This window comes from Phasianus colchicus, chromosome Z, assembly GCF_987193195.1.
Source record: "Phasianus colchicus chromosome Z, bPhaCol1.hap1.1, whole genome shotgun sequence".
NCBI lineage: Eukaryota > Metazoa > Chordata > Aves > Galliformes > Phasianidae > Phasianus > Phasianus colchicus.
In genome coordinates, this window is record NC_143476.1 from 70,042,111 (window position 1) to 70,049,753 (window position 7,643).

A 7,643-nucleotide genomic window follows, 5' to 3' on the forward strand; every position below is an offset into this window, starting at 1 on the left:
CTACTGCAAAAACTAAGGGAAAACAGGGACTCTCTCTTGAAATGTCTTTCTTGAACTGGGGTGCCAAAATCTGGACACAGTACTCCAGATGTGGCCTCACCAGGGCAGAGTAGAGGGGGAGGATCACCTCCCTTGACCTGCTCACCACACTCTTTTTAAAGCACCCCAGGATACCATTAACCTTCTGAGCCACAAGGGCACATTGCTGGACCATGATCAACCTGCTGTTTACCAGTACACTCACGTCCTTCTCTGCAGAGTTTGTTTCCATCAAATCAGCCCCTAATCTGTACTAGTGCGTGCAGTTATTCCTCCCCATGTGTGGGACTCTACATTTGCCCGTGTTGAACCTCATAAGATTCCTTTCTACCTAATTTTCCATCCTGTCCATTTCTCACTGAATAGCAGCACAGCCTTCTGGTGTGTCAGCCACTCCTAGCTTTGTATCACCAGCAAGCTTGCTGAGGGTGCACTTTATCCCTTCATCTATGTCCCTTATGAAGATGTTAAACAAGACCAGATGCAGTACTGAATATGTTAGCTACAGGCCTCCATCCTGTCACCGACCACAGCTCTCTGAGATGTACCAGTAAGCCAGTTCTCAATCCACCTCACTGTCGATTCATCTATCCCACACTTCCTAAGCTTACCTACAAGGATGCAGTGGGAGTCAAAGCCTTGATGGTGTCAAAGCTGACAACATACACTGTTGTCTGCTCATCTATCCAGCTGGTCATGGCACCACATTGATAAAGCATAATTTCTCCTTGGAGAATCCATGTTCACTACTCCTGATGACTTTCTTTTCTTTCATTTAGAAAGGCTTGGATTCCATGCTTGAAGGTGATGTCCAGAGAAAGTTTTCCAACGTACAAGATTCTATGATTCTATTTCTTCATGCTTGCACTATGTTGCCATCTAGGATTTTCTGCTAATTGCCAAAAAGTTTGGAAGATTCCATAGCACTGTGTTTTCGAATTTGTCCTCAGTGAACTGTCTGATACGCAGTGAATTTCATGCAACATCCAGTGCAACATTAGGAACTCTTCTCTAGGACTGCTTCATGGATAGATAATGTGAAACAACAACCTGTATGGTACACGAAGTGCCAGAGTTTGTAGAGGTGCTACAGAAGAGAACAGAGGACTACAATGTTGTGTTGACACTAATGAGAAAACAGAGGCAAAAGATTGGACATGTTCATATTACATACAGACTGGAAGGAGAGGTCCTTGAGAGCAGCCCTGTGGAGAAGGACCTGGGGGTCTTGGTAGACAAAAAACTTAACATGAGCCAGCAGTGTGCCCTTGCAGCTCGGAAGGCAAATGGGATCCTGGGCTCCATCAAAAGAGGGGTGGTCAGCAGGGACAGAGAGGTGATTGTTCCCCTCTACTCTGCTCTTGTGAGGCCCCATCTGGAGTACTGCGTCCAGGTCTGGAGCCCCCAGTACAAGAAAGACAGGGAGCTGTTGGAGAGGGTCCAGAGGAGGGCCACAAAGATGATCAGGGGACTGGAGCACCTCCCCTATGAGGACAGGCTGAGGGAGCTGAGCTTGTTCAGCCTGGAGAAAAGAAGGCTGCGGGGTGACCTCATTGCAGCCTTTCAGTACCTAAAGGGAGCCTACAAAGAGGAGGGGAATCAACTCTTTGAAAGGGTGAGTGACAGCAGGACAAGGGAAAATGATTTTAAGCTGAGGGAAGGGAGATATAGGTTGGACGTCAGGGGGAAATTCTTTACAGAGAGAGTGGTGAGGTACTGGAACAGGCTGCCCAGGGAGGTTGTGGATGCCCCATCCCTGGAGGTGTTCAAAGCCAGATTGGATGGGGCCCTGGGCAGTCTGGTCTAGCATTAGGTGGAATGGTTGGTGGCCCTGCATGTGGTTGGATGGTTGGAGATTCATGATCCTTGAGGTCCCTTCCAACCCTGGCAATTCTGTGATTCTGTGATATTGTGAGCTGACAGCTTTTTTTCCTGTCATATAGCGAACTCCCTTATTTTGGGACATCCTGACGTATGATTTTGATCCCTAGGTCCACTATGAGGCAGGGAATACAAATTATAGAAGTCATCTAAGATATGAAAGGAAGTGAATTAGGGATGGAATGGTACAATGTGGGGGATCAGATATCTCAGAAAGAAGAGACTTGCCTGTTTTAAGTCTGCTGCTGCTAGCATCACATGTTGAATGAGACTCAGCAATAGCCAGTTGCATCTTAGATTTCATCCAAGTAACAATGTAGAGTAGCTTTTGAATGAGGAGAGATGAAGGGATGAGGACATATAGGGATATGTCTGCTGGAAAATGAAAACTTGATTTGAAATTCACTTCTCAAAAATTGGATGTTATTTTAAATTAGAATTATTTTTTATTTGCATGTTTGTAAATTGTTCACAGTTCAAGTGGGGTCCTCTGCCTAGGAGATGTAAACCTATTAAAAGAAGTGCAGGCTCTGCTATTTCAGCTGCCTTTTGCGGATCCCTTAACAGTTTAATTGTCCTTCAGTCCAAAAGCCCATTTCCCAGCCTAACGGTCCCTGATGGCCGTGAGTCAAACCAGAAGACGTTGATGACACTTGCAGGCAAGAAAAAAAGTTTAGGTACATGCTATGTGCACTCTGCCCGGTAGGGGGAGATGTTGCCAAACGGCAGGAATATTCAAACTGAAGAAAACTTCGGGTTGCATAGTCGAAAACGATGAATGGTCCAAGGATCACCAAAGAGGCGGCCCGCTGTGGTTATGTGGTTATCTGTGCATCAGTGGTTATGGGGCAAGAGCCAGCCTGTTGGGTTAGGGCCACGCAGGTGCTGAGGGAATGGACTGGAGGGGCATGGGGGGTGATTTCTGTGGTCACAACTGGAAGAAAGCCCCACACAATCATCCAACACAAAATCAGAGAGGTGAGTTAAATTATAGTATTGTGAAGGCTGTGAGGTGCTGGATTGACTGTTCCATACTTTTTAAGTTTGGGAAGACGTGACATGCTGAAGCAGGTTGCTTCCTATCAGCGTCATGTTTGTGACTTCTGCCTCGTGAGTGCTCAAGGGCCAGTAGATTAAAAAGAAAATCCCCTCCTGGGGGAAGCAGAAGTGCTTTATTTTACGTTCAATGGAGAGCTGCAGAGATAGCTCTAGTCTGGGCTTCTGATCTGTAAAGAAAGTTGATGTGATTTCCCTCTGGATGAAACACAGTGATTGGTGTGGGTGCCGATGCCCAGGCCACTGAACACAGAGGTAGATATTTGGAACAAGCTGTAGACTCCAGCCTGCTGGAAGCAAAGTTGAGACTGTCTATACAAGGAAGCTCTGGCAAAGCTGTGCTTCACATGGGCATTTCTTCCCAGTTGTACTTTCCTTAAGAGTTTTGTTTAGAAAATATCTTAGTAGCTTTGTATTTATTGAGTAATGGCAATAGAGATATCTGTACCATGAAATGCTTGCTGGGATAAACTAAATAATTGGAATGACAAAAAACGTCTTTTCTTTCTGATTCAGCATGAGAAGACAATGACTTTGCTAAGACTTCTGCATTTCAACCTCGTGATTCCAGCTCAAGATGTGCTCTTTCATTTTTCAGATAGCAAAGAACAACTGAGCAGAAAGCAGCATTTCTGGGAAGAGGCATCAGGTACCCATGGGTTTCAGTTCAATCATGATACTAAACTGATCCATGGTGACTCGCAGAAAATTTCAGAATTGGCATTTGAGGAAGGGAGGAAAGAAGGGAGCTGTCTCTGTAATAATGTAGTGACTTCAATTGCCGTGAGTCTCCTCTTCTTGCACTTCTGTGGTATATCACCGTATATCCGTGCATCAGTGTCAGTATACAGTAGGAAAGTGACACTGATAAAAGAGAAAGCAAGGCCTCTATGTTGTAGTAATTCAGAAAAAAAAAAAAGAAATGACTTAGCATGAAAGCCTTATGGTGACTTAAAAAAGGCATTTTCCTGCTATAACGTGCTGGTATCAGCCATGTACCAGGCATGAGAAGGGAAAAAATGCTGATGAAAAATCAGAAAATTGCTTAAAAACAGGATCATTTAGAGGCTATTCTGATTTCCTGTAATGTTGTGTTTTGGCTGGAAAATATGTAGCTGAGGTCAATGTAGCAAAAAATAAAATCAGCAAAAACATACACGGGGTTGCTGTGCTGGAATGAGAGTTGCATTCCTCACCGAGTTGGTCCCAGAGAATGGTGCCTGTTTAAATTTACATAAAACAAATCCTAAAGCATCTGTCATGCCATATTCTAACATGTGTGCTGTTTCCTATCAGTTTAATTTTACATTATCAGAAAGCCTTTGTTTAGATATAAGCAACTTTTGTTACTCAGATGCGCCAGCATGGGGCTTTGCTTTTCTTTCCGCACTGCGGCAGTGCTGGTTGTGGCCTGGGCACTGCCATGCTGACCCGGCTGGCTCTGGAGTGCTCTGGCTCAAATCCCACTGTTCCAGAGGGCATCAGCCCCTGCCTCTGAGCACCCTACTTATGCATGGATTCCCTTGCTAAGAGCTAGCCTGTGGTACTGCTTTGATTTTGCCAGGAAAGCCAAGAAAAGGAAGAAGTCAGTCCTACTTCCTCTGTGAGCCTTCATGAAGGAGCTGCATTGGGAAGACGAGAGGAGGCCATAAACCGAGTGTGGTGTCCGTAGGTGGAGATGGCACTGTTTACTGCAGGTTCCCTTGCTCTCTACTGATGATCTAGTAGTGCCAGTCTCAGTGTCCACTCTGGTTTCTGCCTGGTATTTCAGCTTATGTGGCTGTCATTTGATTGTGCTAGTAGGAAAACACTTGGAGCTGTTATTACTCCTCAGAACTGGAGGTCCATGGAAGGGGCCAGCTCTACTTTGTTGTCTGTCGGCAGGGCTGGTGGGGCTCAGCAGCTGTTTCTCATGTTCACGGCCAAGGAGATTTCCCGAATGGACATATCCTGCTGGCTTGGCCTTGTCATCTTACTAATGAATGCAAGAACTAGTTCAGGGTTTGGCCCTTTGGTGGCAGCAATGCATGCGGAAGCTGAGTATCTCCCAACGTCATGTGTGTGGTTTGCTAAAAGGTTTTGCAGAGGGAATACTAACATAGAGTCCGGCAGAGCAATGTGGTTTTGTAGGGATATGAGTGGTGATGAAACCAGTGGTTTAACCACAAGTCATTAGGACTTTGCTTAATAATAAAATTGAAGTATTTGAAATTGTCTCGGAGAATTTTATGCAACTTTCTAATCAAAATTAATCAGGTCCTGTGAATAGAACACCTGAACCATTGAAAATGATTCACTGCTTTCTTTCCTAAGGATGTAAATCAGGAATGTCCAACCTGTGGCCTGCAGTTTTCAGTTGATCACACTGGTAGTGCAGCCCGCCCAATGCCACTCTCTGTAAAGGCTGCTGAGCAGCCCCAGGCGTGCCCCTATTGCTAATGAACAACCAAACCAACAGTGCACTATTAACAGTACCAGCTGAAACCAGGGCATGGGGAAGTCAGTGCTGTGCAGTGCTGATTCAAACTATGGCAACTAATGTGTCAAAATGCATGCAATTGACTAAATACAATGCTCTGAACAGCAAAGAATACTAAGCCATGCTCTCCTTTCTGATAAAGAAATTTGAAAATGGGTTTCAAGATTGCAAAGAAAAAAAAATCACCAATTTGTGTTTGTGACACCATTTTCAGTTGTTATATATACATTACCTGCAAATTTTCAGATGGAATGTATAGAGTTGCAGTCAGATATTCAACTCAAAAATCTGATCATGTTTTTTTACCAGACTTTCCATAATCCCTGTCTTACCAGAGAAAAATATTTTTCGCTTGACAGTCACACCTTGTTCATGTCATCATTTCTTGGCTGTATGCACATATGTGGGCTGTTTTCAAGGATGAAGCATAGGAAGAGTAAAACTCCATCAAAAATCTCTGATGAACACCTTGAAATCTCTCTAAGATTTGCAACCGCTGCTATTGAAGCAGCGATACATTTGTTTCTCAAAAACAAGTCAAATATCCTGCTACTTTTATGTATTTGTTTCTTTTTAAAAAAAATTAAGAAAAATATTTAAAATTAAAATCTTTTGTTGCTTATATACTAAAAGCATTGTATATTTTACAGGAGCTACTCTGAAAGCAATGCTTCCTGTTTATTTCCATAGGAGCCACAAACAGATATGAAGAGCATGATTCCCAAGATAATTCCTCTTCACCTGATGTGTCCCAGGCAAGCCAAAGGTTGGACACCCAGAACGTAAGTTAATACATGTTCTGTTTTACTGACAAAGTGAATCCTGGCTTAAGGAACTCATGAAGCATGGCTAGTGCGAGTAGAGACAAATGTGTGATGCTAACTTTCCATTCTAAAACAGCAATCTCAGTTAGCTCTTTCTTTATATTATCTTCTCTTCCTCTGACAGCTCTGAGTAACAAGGATCATAGGCTGCTGAGAAGCTGAGCCACACAGACCTCTTTCAACAGCATTTTATTTCAGATTTGCCTCTTTCCCAGAGTGACTGAAGGCAACAACTTCAGAGTCACCATTGCATAAAGATTTGCATTTGAGCCTTGTTCAGGCAGACCAGGCCTCTCTGCATCTGGCCTGGTGCTGGTATGTGCTGTTTATGGCCTATGTTCACTTCAGACCTGTGTTGAGGCACTCCAGCTGATGACTGTGGTGAGCTGCAGATCTGTGGACTTGCAGTGGTCAGTGGGCAAGCCCAGCCTTGGGAACAGGCCTAGCATTGAGCTTGGCTCATATAAGCATATTCAGAAAGCTGTTTCAGAGATAAATGGATGCTGTAAGAAAGTGAGAGAAAGCAGAGTTCAGAATACACTTTATGGGTGATATTCCTTTTCATGTTTTATTTCCAGTTATTTTAAAATTACACAATTTATCTTCTCTGCTGCAGACCTCTGGGCAATAGCCATGCTGCTTCATCAGGATGCAGACTAGAGGATTTCTGACCATTGTTCAGCTTTTGCGTGTGTTTCTGTACTGCTTGAATAGGCAGGTGTTTTCTTTTATGTTGTTCTGCAACATATCGGGCCTTTTTTTCACGTACTATTACTTGTTAACATCCATGCAGGTATTCCTCAGGTCCTAGTTTGACAAGAAGTATAATGGGGTCTGGTCTCTGGAGAGTCAGAACTTATGTTGAGGATACACCTTTGCCCATATTAAAAGGGTTGAAAAAAAGATGTTTTAAAATTTAAAGAATATTTTTATAAAAGTGGTTAGGTAAGGAGGGGAGGAAAGGGAAATAAAAAGTCCATATGAACAGAGGAACATTTTTGCCAAACTAATAACTGGTATGTAGGTTGTCTAGAATGATTTCCCAACCACAGAAACATTAGTTAAGCCAAATTAAACTTTCCTGCTATTGAGGTATTTATAATGGTTTTAATCAACATGAATTCTCTGTGGTCCAAAAGTTTGACCAAACTTATGTGTAAGACTTTTCTATAATAGTATGTCAGTCTGGATTGCTCTTCTCCATCTGGCTGTGTTTTTTCACAAAACTCAAGGAACTGAATATTGCTAAGACCTCTACTATTTTGTCAGTAGCTAAGGCTGTCCAGTGAAACACGTGAAAACATGTTTGGAGGGAATTAACACAAAACTAATTCAGTCATCTGTAGGCACTGCTTAGGAAAATA

At 43.2% G+C, this 7,643-nt stretch overlaps 1 long non-coding RNA gene across 1 annotated transcript; it reads left to right on the forward strand.

Annotated features, from left to right (window-relative positions):
- The first annotated feature begins 1,417 nt into the window (after positions 1 to 1,417).
- On the forward strand, positions 1,418 to 6,725 carry LOC149913066 (uncharacterized). Its single transcript, XR_016461720.1, has 3 exons — positions 1,418 to 2,898; positions 3,575 to 3,625; positions 6,146 to 6,725. It is a non-coding gene; the product is annotated as an uncharacterized LOC149913066 (long non-coding RNA).
- Positions 6,726 to 7,643: the final 918 nt, after the last annotated feature.